The sequence below is a fragment of the Protopterus annectens genome, chromosome 12.part0, assembly GCF_019279795.1.
Source record: "Protopterus annectens isolate FY-2018-M chromosome 12.part0, PAN1.0, whole genome shotgun sequence".
NCBI lineage: Eukaryota > Metazoa > Chordata > Ceratodontiformes > Protopteridae > Protopterus > Protopterus annectens.
In genome coordinates this window covers 850,353,988-850,369,996 of record NC_056746.1, presented here as the reverse complement: position 1 = coordinate 850,369,996, position 16,009 = coordinate 850,353,988, and positions in this window count along the sequence as shown.

The following is a 16,009-nucleotide window of genomic DNA, read 5'->3' as shown; positions in this document are numbered from 1 at the left end:
GCCATTAATGTTGTCAAACACCTATGTATTTACTGTGTGCATAAGTAGAACAGGTAGCACACATGCATCTGGTGTAACAACTTGACTGGTGTTCCATACCATCAGACATTCATGTATATTCTACAGAAAGAATACCTAGGTATGGGCAATAAGCTGTGTGACAGATCACTGTGACAAAGGTTGCACAAGATGTGTAGGGAGGTATAGGAAGAAGGGTGCATTGTACCCAGTTATTGCTGTGATAAGGGTTGGGAACCATGAAACTATGGTCTCTGATGTGCATGTCCCTCACATACCCAGTACTTGTGTTACATTCAAGGGAGTAGTCAGCACTGTGACCACATGCTGGTGGATATACCACTTACCATCTATACTGGGACATGGGTCACATACCTGTTGGTCTGATTATAGGGTGTGATGTCCACATTATACTTGGGTGGTGTGCTTGTTTCCTGATTCAACAAATCCCTCCTTGTTTCTTGCCAATGCAGGTGTTGTCATGGCTGTGGCAGCAGTTTTTGGTATGTGCTGATACTGTCTGTATTATAGTAATATCACAGTTGGAGTCACTCATTTCACACAATCTGCAGTCTTTCAGGCAGCTGTTTGGACACAGCATGTGTATGTCATCTGTGATATTCATCACAGATGACATACACATGCTGTGTATGTATATGCCATCTGTGATATTCATCACTTACCTAATGGGCAGGAAAGGGCCTAGCAGACACCCCAATATATCGACCTGTTCACTGGACCTGACATATAGGTCATGTCACACACTTCAGCATAGTGGGATACCAAGTATGTCATACACTGGTCTACCCAGTTAGTGATATAGCTGTTTATTGCCACATATGACAGTGTTGATCCAATACACCAAAAAGGCCCGCCTAGACCACTGTAGCTCGAGCAGGCAGTGCTAGGAAACTACCTTCCACCAAGATATAAAATATGCAGAAAAATCCAATAATCCACTCCACGATCGTTCAGTTGCCAGGGATTCTGGATGAAGGTTACGGCTGTGTCCAGATGAAGTTGGGAGTCTTATACCACAATGGCCGAGTAACGCTGTGCAGCCTCCGATCAGCGTGCTGATATGCAGTGTCTTGAAAGAGAATGTTCCAGAATTTTCTTAACTCTCATCGCTTGGTGCATCTTCACCCAAATCATCGCCCCCACCCAGGATCCTGAAAAATTATATTAGTAAACCTAATCTGAAATTGTTTTCTCAAGTGGCTACGCCCAAGTACCACAGATCCATCAGCACTTGAAGGTGGCAAACAAGATTTGGGGGTAGCTTGTTCTGTACATGAGGGCTATGGGTAAGGAGAGGAGCCTGAGCACTGGATCCAAAGCTATGAAGAGGTCACGGCCGGATCAGAGACCCATCTCAGAGGAGAATAGTTAGGAGTTATACAGTATTTTCAGTCTGTGCTGTTTTCTGCTTTTTATGAGTGGGGGCGATGATTTGAGTGAAGATGCACCAAGCGATGAGAGTTAAGAAAATCAGATGTAACGGACATGATATAGCATTAGCAACTTTCACAAGTCTGGTGCACACACCTGGAATATTGCTAGTGTACATGTCCATGATGACATGTTGGTCTACCTCACAGTCGAGGAGAGTTAGGATGTCTCTAGACATGCATGCATGAGGCCCTGTGCCCCAACTCAGGTGGATGCCTGTTGATGTACATCCTTGTATGGGAACATAGGCCATGTGGAGGGTGTGTTGAACTGAGTATTCAACCATATCAAGAAGGTGTATGTGCTCAGTCATGCCATAGGTGATCTGTGATGTTGTCACAGCCCATTGATTCTGTGTGATTAGCCTGGATGAAGGTAAGACAGTGCATACTGCCTAATGAGAACTGGGCTAGGGTTTTGGAAGAATCCTTCACACAGGTATCATTGAGAAAACTTCCAAGCTGGGGATTAACCCTTATGTCAGCTGATGGGTAACCAAGTGGCTCACTGACAGAACACATCATGTCAAAGTTGGTGACTCAACCTGTACCAGTACAGCTGTCACAACTGGCAACCTCCAGGGACCTGTGGTTGTCCCTTCCCAGTCTGAACTCTATATCTTGACAGTTCAGGCTAAAGTATATGGCCTTTGGCTAAACAAGTTTGCTGATTCTTGCATATTGTGTGCAATCATTGAGTTCACCAATAGTGATAACATAGTGCAGGATGAGCTAACACACACAGCTGAATGGTGAAAAAGGCACATGATCTACAAATAAATGCAGAAATGTATGTTTGCAATGTTATCTATCTAAAAAGTGGAATTTCCTGTTAAACACAGCATTGACAACAGTCCTGCTATGCAGAAACCCAGTGATGCAAGCACTGCAAACACATATGGATAGTGCTCTGAACTTTGAACACCAAGTGTCAACACTGGTATTTAAAGCCTATGTTGTGAACATCATAAGTCATGCCATCATATTGAGATCTTAGGATTGTATGACAGCACTGTAGTCAAACCTCATCATAACACTAATAGAGTATAATGCTGTATTTTTCATGTACCTCACCAGCCACATGTAGTAGCCAGAGAAATCACAGGACTTTTTCAGTAGGATAACACAGTGCTTGAAAACCATGCTATGATGTATGTGGATAGATTAAATGCATGTCACTGTGATCTTTATTGGATAGGATGAGGTGACTTCTCTGACTCTGCCCTGGTGGGAGCACTGCATATCCAAAATCTGATATAGCTGATGACATCAGCAGTGTCTGTTTAGGAGACTATAACTGTGTTCCACATGCTAATGTAAAATGCTCTCCATAATGTTAAGCAGCAGCTCACACACACACTCACACAAATGACTGCAGAACCCCTACCTATCTAAGTACACAGACTACAGAAATTAGTATTTTACGCAGGTGTAACAGCTCAAGTCAAACTTAGAGTGTCTCAGACAACACCTTATAGCTGATGAAATTAGCAGTGTCTATCGAGGAGAATATAACAGTGTCTAACATGCTGGTGTAAAATGCTCTCTGTAATGTCAAGCAACAGCTCACACACACACACACACACACACACACACACACACACACACACACACACACACACACACACACACACACACACACACACACACACAGTTGGCTATAATGAGAATAGAACCCCTACCTACCTACGTACACAGACTACAGCACACAGTACTTTACACAATCACCATGGCACAAGTATGACTTTTAAGTGGCTGCAGGCCAACTTATAGTGGATGACATCAGCAGTGCATGTTGGAGTGAAGAAGTTGGACGGCCTGCATGAAATGGATCTGTAGACATGTGCAAGTATTAAAATACTGTCAATTCATGGGATTGAAGCAGTAGCTGCAGGATACCCACTTCTGTTCTTCTGGCTAGATACACTCACACACACACTCGTGCATAGCTGTGTAAAAACACAAGTACCCTTATCGAGCATAGTTGGACAGTCATTGTTAGCAGAGCAGTTTTGTTAGCAGCAGCAACAGGCCCTATCCATAAGGGACATAGGTGCCACCTCAGAGGTGACTTTACAATCACCCAACCTGTAGTCAAGGTTGCACTTGAACAGGGTCATTGAAGACCACTGACTCACGCACAGTGGGAGCCTATTACAGAGAAGTGGGAGTTCTTGGGACATATATCTGTCTCCCCAGCATGTTTTGTTTATGTCATAGCCTAAGTTGAGAACCCTGAGCCATGTTTTCCTTGTCCCATTTGATTTGCAGATGTGCAGCATTTCCAGTAGGGCAGGGTCTGAGACTGCTCTGTAGTGCTAGCCTAGGTCATGTCTCAGCAGCCTGTATGATACTGAGTACACTAACAGGTCTTTCAGTCTTTCCATGCGTGTCATGCTTGGAGGCCCTGGAGTCTCACAGGCACAACCCTGTGATTTCTCCAATTACTGCAGGTGTCTGATAAGGTACAGATAGAAGGGAGCATTGTACTCAAATGGTGGTCTGATAAGGGTAGGGTGCAGCAGAGGTATAGCAACCCTGGTCTTAGATATGATATCCTTATGTATGATGTGCACAATGCAGAATGCTTGAAAAACCACTATGAACACATAGTAATGAAAGTGTAGATTGCTATCAACATGTGTTCCCTAGGTTCACAACACTGTGCTTGAGCTTTGAGGGGTGCTATGTATATCATAATTAGCAGAGATACTTCATAGCCAAGGGGGACAATGAGACATTGTATGCTTTAACGTTCAGTCTGTGAGTTTTGCACCAATCATTTGTGTGTGGCAGCCCCTTCCATAATATGTTACCATAATTGTGGGACTCTATATTAGTGTGTCCAGTTACCAGTCATCTGCAAACTTGGCAAACCACAGGCTATCTACCGTTGCCTGTGCTTCAGGGAAATAGCTTGAAAACAGTTGAGGACCCAGCACAGATCCTTTTAATATTCTAATTCCAACTGCTTACTGCTGGAGGTGCAGTCCCTGACTTTGACAGTGTGTGTTATGTCACTGACCCAGTTACCTATCCTTGCACTACTGTATGGCTTAATTCCCACATGGGAGATCTTCACTATGACAGATGAATGGGGAGACAGTGTCAAAAGCTTTGGATAAGTCAACATAGGTGATATGTCCTGCTATCCCTCATCCAGGCCTGTGGGGTCAGTATCCAAGAAGTCCACAAGGTTCAATAAGCAAGATCTACCCATGACAAAAACAAAATGGGTAGAGTTGAGCATGTTGAATGTCACCTATGTCTTTGTGGATATGATCCATTCCATGCTGATTCCTTCCCTAGCCTTGCAGATAAGTGTTTTAGGCATATGGGTCAATAGTTGTAGTTATACATGTTACCAGATCGGTGTGCTTTGCATAGCACACATTTGATATTACATTTTGTACTGTGGTTAATATATGTGTGGCGGAAGGCTTGCATGTCTGTTACCAAAGTGCATGCACGTGTGATATGCATGTTTGTACATAGGTAAGCAGTATGCAAATGCGAGCTGCATTGCTAAAGTCTGACAGTTAATATTGAGTCTATCAAATACACCTGCTGTATAACTAACTCTTTGGCAGCATATGTTAATGCATTGATACATTCCTTATTGGGGCCAGATGGTACTGGGTTTGAATACATGTGTATCTAATACATTTAAATACATTGCCAGCATATCTTATACTTTTAAATACATGTAAATACAATGCCACCATTCCCTGTTGGTGTGCGCTTGCGCACAATGTGCATCTTTGCACAAAAATGGCTTAAAGAGGTGAAATGGGTAGAAAGGACAGTGGTGAAATGGGAAGCAAGCAGGGGGAAGAACAAAGAGGAAAGCAGGGCAGGAATGTGCAGGAGGGAGATAGGAAAGAACCATAGCTATCCATTTCTTTAACACTGTAAAGTGAACATATGCAGAAAATATTAACTGAATTTGGATTGTCACCTCCAGAGAGATGGGTGACCACAACAGAAGTATATTGTATAACCAATTGGACTGAATCAAGCATGTCAATAAGACATGTGTGCAAAATGGAGAGTTATGTATGAGATGATTTTTATTTTGTGGGACAAGTGCCCATTTTTTTTTTTTGGAGAGAGAGAGAGAGAGAGAGAGAGAGAGAGAGAGATGTTGGGGAAGGGATGTAGGTATGTCTCACTCCAGAAATGCCTGCCATGTCTAGCATGGATCAAGAGCAATGGTGATTGACAGTTTCCCACCAGTTCCAGTTATTGCATTTACTGGGAGTGGGCACGCTGTTTGAAACTGTTGCACTCTGCTCACAATCACAAAAACACAGTGCTTTGTATTGCATGATGGTAAGCGGAGTGCTACCGTGCCAAGCAGTTAGACAGTACATATTTGCAGTTGCAATTTCAAGGTTATCAGATGTACAGGCACTTGTGTATGTATGTTAGGCAAATGTGAAAGCCATGGTAGTTAAGATAGAAAAAATATATTTACAAGAATATAGTACAGAGTATACCCACAGTCATACATCTGATAATAAATGTGATAATACATATATATATATATATATATATATATATATATATATATATAAATATTGTGTTCCTATTGCGTGATCGAAAATTGTAATTGGTAAACGTGTATTGAGTGAACCCGATTGGTAGAAATGTCAAAACGTCACGCGTGTAACATGGAAATCACCATAAGGAATATTTTCCCTTTACTTCAATGCATTGCGATCTCGAAGTAGGAATATTTAAGTAGCGGGGGTGTGGGGGGTGCAGGGGGGCTTGCCCCCTGCCTACAGCATTTAGGTAAGTATAGTTTTTTATTTTTATTTTTTTATTATATTTTCGAAATTTCAAACATCACTCATATGGTGTCGACCATATGGTGTTCGATGTTTGAAACTTTTGAAAATATAATATAGACCCGAAATAACTACCACAATATTTGTGTGTCAGCACTCGTGCATATAATTCATATCATCTCCATTATGTCAAGTGTTATAAGTGACAGTGACTATAATGAAAAGTTGGACAACAGTAAAAGTGCATGGAATATTCTGTATTTGAACCCAGGACCATGTGTATGGCAGTCCTACACTTACACCTGTTGCCACAAGAAGGTTGATAAAACAGTTCCCTATGTTGCAGTTTATTGCTATAAACTGCAATGTCCCAACAGTAAAACAAAGGCTGCACAACCTGTACTAGAACCCAGGATCACCAGTACTCCATCCCTACACTTGCACCTATTGCTACAGGACTAGATACATGACATTCCTACTTTATTAATCATTCTTAAGGTCAGATGTTAACCACAGTGCAATGTCACTTAGGTTTGTGCGATGCCAGTAGTATTAATTGAATGGATCTGGTTTCTATTTTTGGCTGTCTGGGTCCTGTCTGCTTCCTGGGTGGACTAGTTTGTGGACTGCCATGCTTCGCACAAACCAGCTAAGCATTTTACTTGTACATGTATTAATTTTGGATGTTGTGCACCTAGTGATCTCACAACCTGCCATGACTATTGCTTGCATACCTGACCCAGACATACTTACATCCCTTCCCCAACATCCTTGTATTTCATTACTTGGGCTGGTAATCAAGTAAAATGTGGGAGATTTGTACAGAAAGAACCTTAACATGTGACAGCAGAGACTTATGTGACTAAAATGTATCTATTATCAAGTAGCAGGCCTCAGCCATGAAAGATTCACATTGCCATACCTCTCAAAATTACTGATGGTCACCGAATGTCCTCAGTTTATTAGCATACATTTGTAATGGAAAATCATTAAAGAGAGAAGTTAGAAAGTAATGAGACACATTTTAGTTTCAGACTTCATAACCCTCACAAGATCATTAACAATACTGATGCAAAAAAGTTTGATACTATCAACTATCTAACTTTGTCAGACCAATATAAGTCAAAGATACAATTACCAACTAAACATCACAAATGTAGATATACTAAGCTCTAAGTCAACTATGCATCCATATCAGACACAAAGCTTAGGTATCCCTGAATCCAAACGGTAGAAAACAGGGATATGGCACAGTTATCATCACTTCCACAGGGTTTTGTGTGTGTGTGTGTGTGTGTGTGTGTGTGTGTGTGTGTGTGTGTGTGTGTGTGTGTGTGTGTGTGTGTGTGTGTGTGTGTGAGGGGGGCAGGAAGCCTAGACTGACACAAAATGTCTGTCAGTGTGTGGGAGTAAGAAAAAGAAACAGGCAGACATTTGGATAAAGTAACAAATGGCCAGTGAGACAAAATGGGTTTTAAGCTTCATGACTAAACCATGTAGCTGTTGTGTGTGTGTGTCTCTGTATGGATTAAACTGGTACGTGAGTGCATGAAACCACAAAAAAGGATGCAAAAGACCACACTAATGGTGGCAATGCACAGCAAAACATGACAACTAGTAAAAAGAACTGGAGATACAAAGCTAGATAAATTAAAGTTGCTTTTAGTATAGCAGAATTAAAATCCTCAAAGCTTTCAGGACATATTCCCTTCCTCAGTGTGTGATCTAAAATAACAGTCAACTTACATTATATTTATATAAAAAGCACAACACAGCAGCCAATCATTTTAAATTACAGATAAATTAGAAACTAGCATAACACTGTTAATAACACTATACACATTAAAATTCAGATATACTATTTAAAATGATACACGCATATGTAAGCTAATAGTGACCTCTATAATTTAAAGTCTCATCTGTTTTGGTTTTAAAATCAGCTTGATACTGATAGCATTGATTCTAGGAAGCCTATCAGCTTCAAGCCTCAATATCCATTCATACACAGCAATTTCTAACTTATTATTCAGATCCTCACCTCTCAAGTTTGGGGACAATTTCTAAATAACTCTAAATTTAAATACATGATGTGGGCCATTGTCAGAACAAGGTTTGGCAAGGGAATTTGTAGACACATTAAGTGTAATGTTTGAAAAATATTCTGTAATCTGCTCTTAACGTTCTACTACATTTTCCGATGTAGAAAACAGAACACATAGAGCACATTGCTAAGTATGCTATATTATTGGTGCAACAAGTAGCAAAACAACTAATATAACATGTATACTTGTGAAATGTGCTGACAAACATGCACATGCCATCAGTACACATCTAAGTAAAGCATGCAGATAACAGTAGCATTTGCTAATTAATATATATGTATTTATATCTATATCTATATAACTATAAAACATTTTTTTCTTAATGACATTTCAACATCCACAGTATATAGCTGAAAAATGCAAGCATACCTTCTCAAGTTCAGTAGTCTTCTGTGCAGATATGTCCAAAAGTAATAGCCTCTTCTGTGTTCTCCACATAAACAAGTCTCCCCACCTTCAAGTTCCCTAGCTACATGGTTGACTTTTTATTGTGTAAATTCAGGGCTGTTAGCACAATGAAGATGCAAATGAGGTGTGAACTCATTAGAATTGCTGAATCCCAAATACTTGGCCCTGTGTTGCTGATGTAAACATAGTGCAGGTACACCCTCAGTGTTTGTTGCTAATGGATTGCAACTGTGAATGATTACTGGTAGGGGAAACAAATACACAACAGCAATGCAGACTGCCCTACCTCCATTGGGTGTGTCAGGTTAGACTTAAAAAGTATATAGAAGTAATTTTATCAGGGTAGGAACTATAAGTAAGCAGCACACAATTCACATATTCTATTCATTAACATCCAACCACTCATTCATTTGTTGACAACTGTATATTATTGATATTTAATATCCTTACAGATTTTAGGTACAATCATATAGAATGCCTTATAACTGCATGTCTCAGATTACTGGTCAGATTAGACAAGAATGAGCAACAAACTCAGAGACTTAAGACAGAACTTCATGTTTGCAAGCAATGGTCATAAATAGTTGTGTGATGACTCAGTGCTCTACGTCTGAAATTATTACATGTACAATTAACTTTTATGTAGTATCTTAGGACTGTGGATGATGTTACAGTTGGCTAACTGCAGAATGATTTTAATTCCCTGCTGCAAAGTTGTTTATGTGGTAAAGAGAGATAAGGCACCCTTACTGTATTCTGAAGGTTAAATGGAGTGAGAGTTCAAATCTAGATCTATGTAGAAATATTTCATGTGTACTAACAAACATTTTGTAATGTTTATTTCATGAATGTCAGCTTTGGCTGTACTTAACTTGTTTGTGCAATGCTTAGCAGTGTGCAAGCCTGGACTAGTGGCCAGACAGGAACCAGACAGAACATCTGCAGACAGGTCATCTATAAAAGTGTAAAGATCAAAATGGACACATTTTGGCAATTTTTGCTTTACATTGCGCAATGCTGCTAAGCAACATTGCGTGGCAATTAGCAAGGCTTCCCAACACCTGCATCGAACACCTACAAATAGGATACAGTCAACCACTGAAAATGGATAAATTTGATTAATTCCATTGTGCACTGCTCAAACATGGTGAGCAGTGTTGTGTGGCAGTTAACACAGAGAACTGAGGAATGAGTAGGGAATTATGGAAATGCCATCTAACTGTTCCTGTGGCAGCAGGTCTAGGTGTTGGGTGGGAATACAGATGGTCCTGGTTTCTAGTACAGGGTGTCCAAACTATTTTTACTGTTGTGACTGTGCAGTTTATAGCAATGAAGATAAAATATGCAAGTTTTATTTCAGCATTCTTGTGGTAATAGGTGTAAGTGTAGGTCAGCTATACACATGGTCCTGGATTCTAATACAGGGTATTCCACATTTTTTTACTGTTGTTCCATTTCCCATTATATTCACTTTCACTTATATTAGATAGTGGAGCTGACATGAATTATATGTATGAAGAATAAGACACCCTTACTGTATTTTCAGATCTATGAGTCAGGGTATACTATTTACTATAGATCGAAAAGTATAATTCTGCTATTTGGACTTGGATTGCCTTCACAATTAAATAAGACACATACACAACTGGATCTATAAACAAGAACCTTGTCAAGTCACACACATGCATGTGTAAGACATCAAACTGCCAAGTGTATTTATGAATGATTCCTATGTGTGAACAGCACTTTTTCTGAGGCAAAAATGGAAAATCACCACTGTAGAAGAAAATGTTTTGCCCCTTATGCCTAGGTTTAAATCACACACTTTAAAAATCAATTTTACCAGTGAATAAAGCCAAAAAAAACGTGTCAGGTCATGACATTTATGCCCCTAGTACATGTCTGCAAACATAAAATCAACTAAGAGGTACCTTCCAATTTTCTATATATATTTCCAAGTTGCAGCAGCAAACACCCCTCAAACTAAGGTCAAGTGTCAGATTAACCTTCATAGGTTCATAGGTAGGTACTAGGCTATCTGGCCTGGGGCCTATATACACCTAGCCAAAAAGGTACCCTGTCTTTTGCCACCCAAGAAAACTATTTTCCTGTGCCCCTGTCAAGCAATGCCACAGAAGTGATCCCCGGGGTGAATTATCTATTTCCCATCCAGTCATCAAGATTTTTCTTAAAGAGAGCCAATGAGGAGTTTTGCTTGACATGAATTGGTAGTTTGTTCCAGAGTATGGGAAGTCTCTGGGACAGGAATCTATCCCTCCAGCATGTTATGTTTATTGTGGTGACAAGGTTTAGGTCCCTAGAGTGTGTAGTTTGGAGCGATTGGGATTTCCAAGTGTAGCACGTCCAACAGCTCTGTGTTTGATATAGCTTTGTATGCTAGGCAGAGATTGCCTCTGAGTAGGTGATATGCGATGGAGTAGAGCTGGAGTTTTTTGAGATGGTCTGCATATGGCATCTGTTTGAAGCTGGTAATCCTCTTAATGAGGTATTTCTGTGGCCTTTCCAATTGTTGTTGGTGTCTTGTGATATACATGCCAAATGAGGCATTATACTCTATAATGGGTCTGATGAGGGATGAGTAGAGAGGAACAATGACCTCCTTTTTTCTAGAGGAGAACCCTTTTGTGATGAGGTGTGCCACATAGAAGGATTTCCTGACTACTGTGGTGATCTGGTTATCAAAGGAGAGACTACTGTCCACCTGTGTCCCAAGGTCTCTTATCACACTTTCAGTGTTTAGTGAGCTACCGCCTATGTGGAAGTTCATGGGTACCAAGTTTTTCCCAAAGGAGATGACAATGCACTTCTTGGCACTGGGCTTGAGGCCATGACTTTGACACCAAGCATCTGTCTCTGTGAGGCTCTTTTGTAGAATGTCTACATCATTAGGTGATTCTATTATGGCTCCCAGTTTCCAGTCATCTGCGAACTTTGTTAGCCAAAGACCTTCTGTATTGGCCTGCACTTCAGAGAAGTAGTTGCCGAACAGAAGAGAACCTGGGACTGAACCTGTGGTACTCCACTCGTCACTGGTCTGAAGTCAGACTTGGAGTTTGCTACTTTTACTGTGTGGGTTCTGTCAGTGAGCCAGTTGGCCACCCATTTTGTGATATAGGGATTTATGCCCAGTTTAGTGAGTTTATCTAAAATTCCAGCATGAGGGATGGTGTCAAACGCTTTGGCGAGGTCAAGACAGGCTGTGTGCACTACCTTGCTCTCATCTATGGCTCTAGTGACTGCTTCAAAGAAGTCCAATCAGGTGTAGTAGACATGATCTACCTTTTTCAAACCCAAACTGAGTGGGGTCCAGGGTTTGGAGGTTACCTATGTCAGTGTTTATAAGCTGCAAGATGATACATTTCATGGCCTTGCAGATCAGGCTCATCAGGCTAATGGGATAGTAGTTTCCGGGGTCCGTAGTAGCACCCCCTTTGTAGAGTGGGATAACCATCACTGTGCACCATTAAGTAGGCACATAGCCTGAGGTGAGGCTATGATTGAACATGGTACTTAGGTGGGGTGCCAGTTCGTTCTGTAGTTCATGCAGTACGCAGCCTCGGATGTTGTCTGGTCTCATGGATGCTATGTTCTTGGCTTTGAAGAGTGCGGTCTTTACTTGTTCATCTGTGATTACAGGGGCTTTGCATTCTTCCAGTATTAAGATGAGCCCTTTGGAGGGTGAGGGGGGGGGGGTAAAGTTAGCACTGAACCTATCTGCCAGGATGTTGGCAATATCAGTTGTTTCTGTATATTTAGTGCCATTGTGCTGTAGCTCAGAGCAGATTTGAGTGTTGCCATTGAGATTCTTGATGTAGCTGTAGAATGCTTTGTGGTTGTCTTTGGAATCAGTGGCGATTTTATTTTCATAACTGGAGGATTTTATGAGGGATCTCAGCTTCTTGCTGAGGCTGACCGGGGAATTCCTCCAATCTTGGAATTTTACTCTTTTTTTTGCAACAGCTTCTTCCTTCTGTTGTAGAGTTTGTTTATGTCAGGGGACCACCATATTGGCTTCCTTTTTTGGAGGACAGCATCTTGGTTCTGTCAGGGATGGCATGATCCATGAAGTTTGCCACTTCTGTCTTAAGAAGCATGAAGTTGGCTTTGGAGTAGTTTTTGATGGTGGTTTCCTTAATGGGGGGTGGGAGTGGGATATGGAAGTCTAGGGTGATTAGCTTGTGGTTGAATCTGACCAGCAAGGAGTTGACCTCTGGCGTTGAACACCGGTTACCCAGATTCGTAATGGACAGGTCCAGGATATTGCTGCCCCTGGTGGGGGTGTGGGCAAGCTGATCCAAGGTGTTGGAATTTATGAATTCCAGAAGATGTTGAGTGAATGAGCTGGTACATGAGCAGTTTTCCCAGTTGATGGTGGGTTAGTTGAAATAGCCCATAATTAAGGTATTGGGTTGTACCATAATATTTTCCAGTATCTTAAAAAATGAAGAGTGGGAATCCTGGGGGCATGGTGGGGGATCTGCAACAAGCTACAACCTGGATTACAGTCTTGCCCAGTGTTAATTGCACTTGGATAATTTTGGATGCATTATGTTGAGCAACTAGCCTGGAGGTGTGGATATTCTTAATGAATATGGGCACGCTTCAGCCTTTAGTGTTCCGGTCAAGGTTAGGTGGCCAAAAGGTGTAGTATGAATTATAGCCTGATAATGCAGGGGTACTCTCTAGAGCTTTGAACCAGGTCTCTGTCACTGCACAGATGTCGATGTTCTCCATTTTAAGGAGTGCCTCGAGTGAGTGCATTTTGAGGTTTAGACTTCTAGCATTGAATAGCATTACCCTCAGTGTTTGCTTGCTTGTACTTGTTATGGTGGTGAATTTAACATTTGAACCTTGCCTAAAAAGGCACTATAGGGATGGCAAGAGCCTTAGCCCGTATCCAGAATCCCAGGGGTGACAGGTGCAGGCCATCTCTGGCAAAACTCCATGGTCTGTCGACAATGTTGTCCCAGGCAGACAAATACTGGATCCCCTTAGAATGACAAAAGAAGCTTAGCCAATTGTTGAAGTCAATCATTTTGTCCTCGTACTGTGGTATCATTCTGGGGGATGGCAAGATGCTACACAGGGTTAGGGTCATACCTGCCTGGGCTACAAGATCCGAGAGGTATGTCTCAGGTCATTCACACCAACATGGAAAATGACAGAGTCATATTTGTACTAGTTGTGGAGTGACCTGAGTGCGTGCATTATGTGGTGGATCCTGGCACCCGATAGGCAGCTGACAGTAATTTTCTCCTTGTTTAGCCTTGTGAGTGGGACATCAGTGTGCCTGACTATAGAGTCACCTATGACTAGTGTGTTGGGTACATTGTTTTGCCTTATGGGCAAAGGTTGAATGGCACACTGATTTTGTGGTGTATGTGTCATTTGGGTAGTGTTGGGGGGTGGTTGTCTGCCAATTTAAAAGTTGTCTTCCAATTTAAAACAATTTTCCTCTCTGCTTGGCATTGTTGCTCTCTACTTAACATTGCACAAACATGGTTGGCATCATTGCTTTGGTTTGCACACTACCAGTAAACATGATAACAGTGATTGACGGGAAAACATTAGCTGCCATTGCTCTACTTTGGTTGTTAGACATGTCAGGAGTTAGAGAGGAAGGTTCCCAGTTCAGGACACAGAGGTGGGGTGTCCAGTAGTCCAGGATATTTATTGGACTCCTGCTAAAATTCCACAGTCAAAGGCTTCTGCAGAAGGACTCTTCTGGCTCCCATTACAAGTCTGAGACGGTAGTTTGGCTGTATCCAGTGTTACTGACAGCTCACACACTGGAGTACAGTGTAGGCATCATTTTAATGAGCTACACAGGCACAAAAGGGATATCCTCAACCAGTGGTTGAATGAATTTCAAACTGCTGACATCACATAGCTGTGTAAGTATCATAACAAAGAGTATTTGTAATACAAATAAAGCTAGATATAAGCAAGACTGTTATGAATAATGCTCTTCTGTTCTTTTCTGTTCTTTCCACAGCTAATGATGAAAGACAGTTCAATAGACGGGCTCATGCTGATTGAATCGAGAGACCGAGGGAAGCAAGTGGTATGTATGCAGCAGAGGAGAACTGTTATTGTAGCTTTAAAAGTTAAATATAGATTTTTGGGTTTTTTTATACAGTTGTAGCAATTTAAGCATGTATATCCTAACTTTAAAAACAAGTATGTATGGATTAATCTGAAGCACAAACCAACTTTAAGAGTCAAGTATAAGACTGTAGTCAGAGACTGTGTGTTTAAACACCACATGTAGCAATGATATAATACAGCACTTCTTTAATAATATTACATTAACCTAAACTCAATACAAGTGGCATAAATGTCCAGCTGTTAACTGTAATCTGTACAATTGTACCAAGCATATGTGCAATATATGCATACTTCAAGGATTACTTTCAGCAATCTGTAATTATAGTGTGCAGCTGTTAGTATGTATACTTAAATATAATACTCCAGATAAAATAGTTGTATAATTGTGTTAATGCATTGTATGTCACATATGATGGTACTAATTTTATCTTTTTTTTAATCTTTTTTTTTTCTCTCATCCCAACCCTTACCTCTCTTTTTTTATTTTCTATTATATGTCGTCAAAATGTCTCCATGTTATCCATGTGTACCACATCACTGGGGTCCGGATGGAGAGATGATAAGTCAGCAAGCAAAGGAGAGTAATATTTCTGAAACTGAATTCATCCTCAAGTCTTGGTGAGTACCTTCACGAGGTGGATCCTGTTTTTCACAAAATCTAACCAAGATGACACTGATGTATAGATTTTATTTATATAGCATATATCATGGACAGAAGTAGGTCAAAAATTAGCTGACTACACATGACCCAGGATAAAAAAAGTGCACAATCCTGGTAGGCACACTGGTTCCAGGACTGGAAAAAATGACAGTGTAGAATTCTCAAAATACGGAAACATTCCTACAATGGGGCCAGGCCAGGCCCAGGGAGAGAATGCTCCCCCTGTTGTAGAAGGAAGTACCAGTCCACAGAAATCACAAAAACTGATAAGCCAAAGAAGAGCCATGAAAACAATAGAGTGGACTACTGAGGATAAGAAAGAAATTATGTATTGTTACTATTATGCAAAAAGCCTAGAATTTCCAGACACAAGATATACAAAAAGATTAAGAGAGAAATTAGTGGAAAGCAAAATACTTCCACAAGAAAAACTGTCAGAAGCTTCAA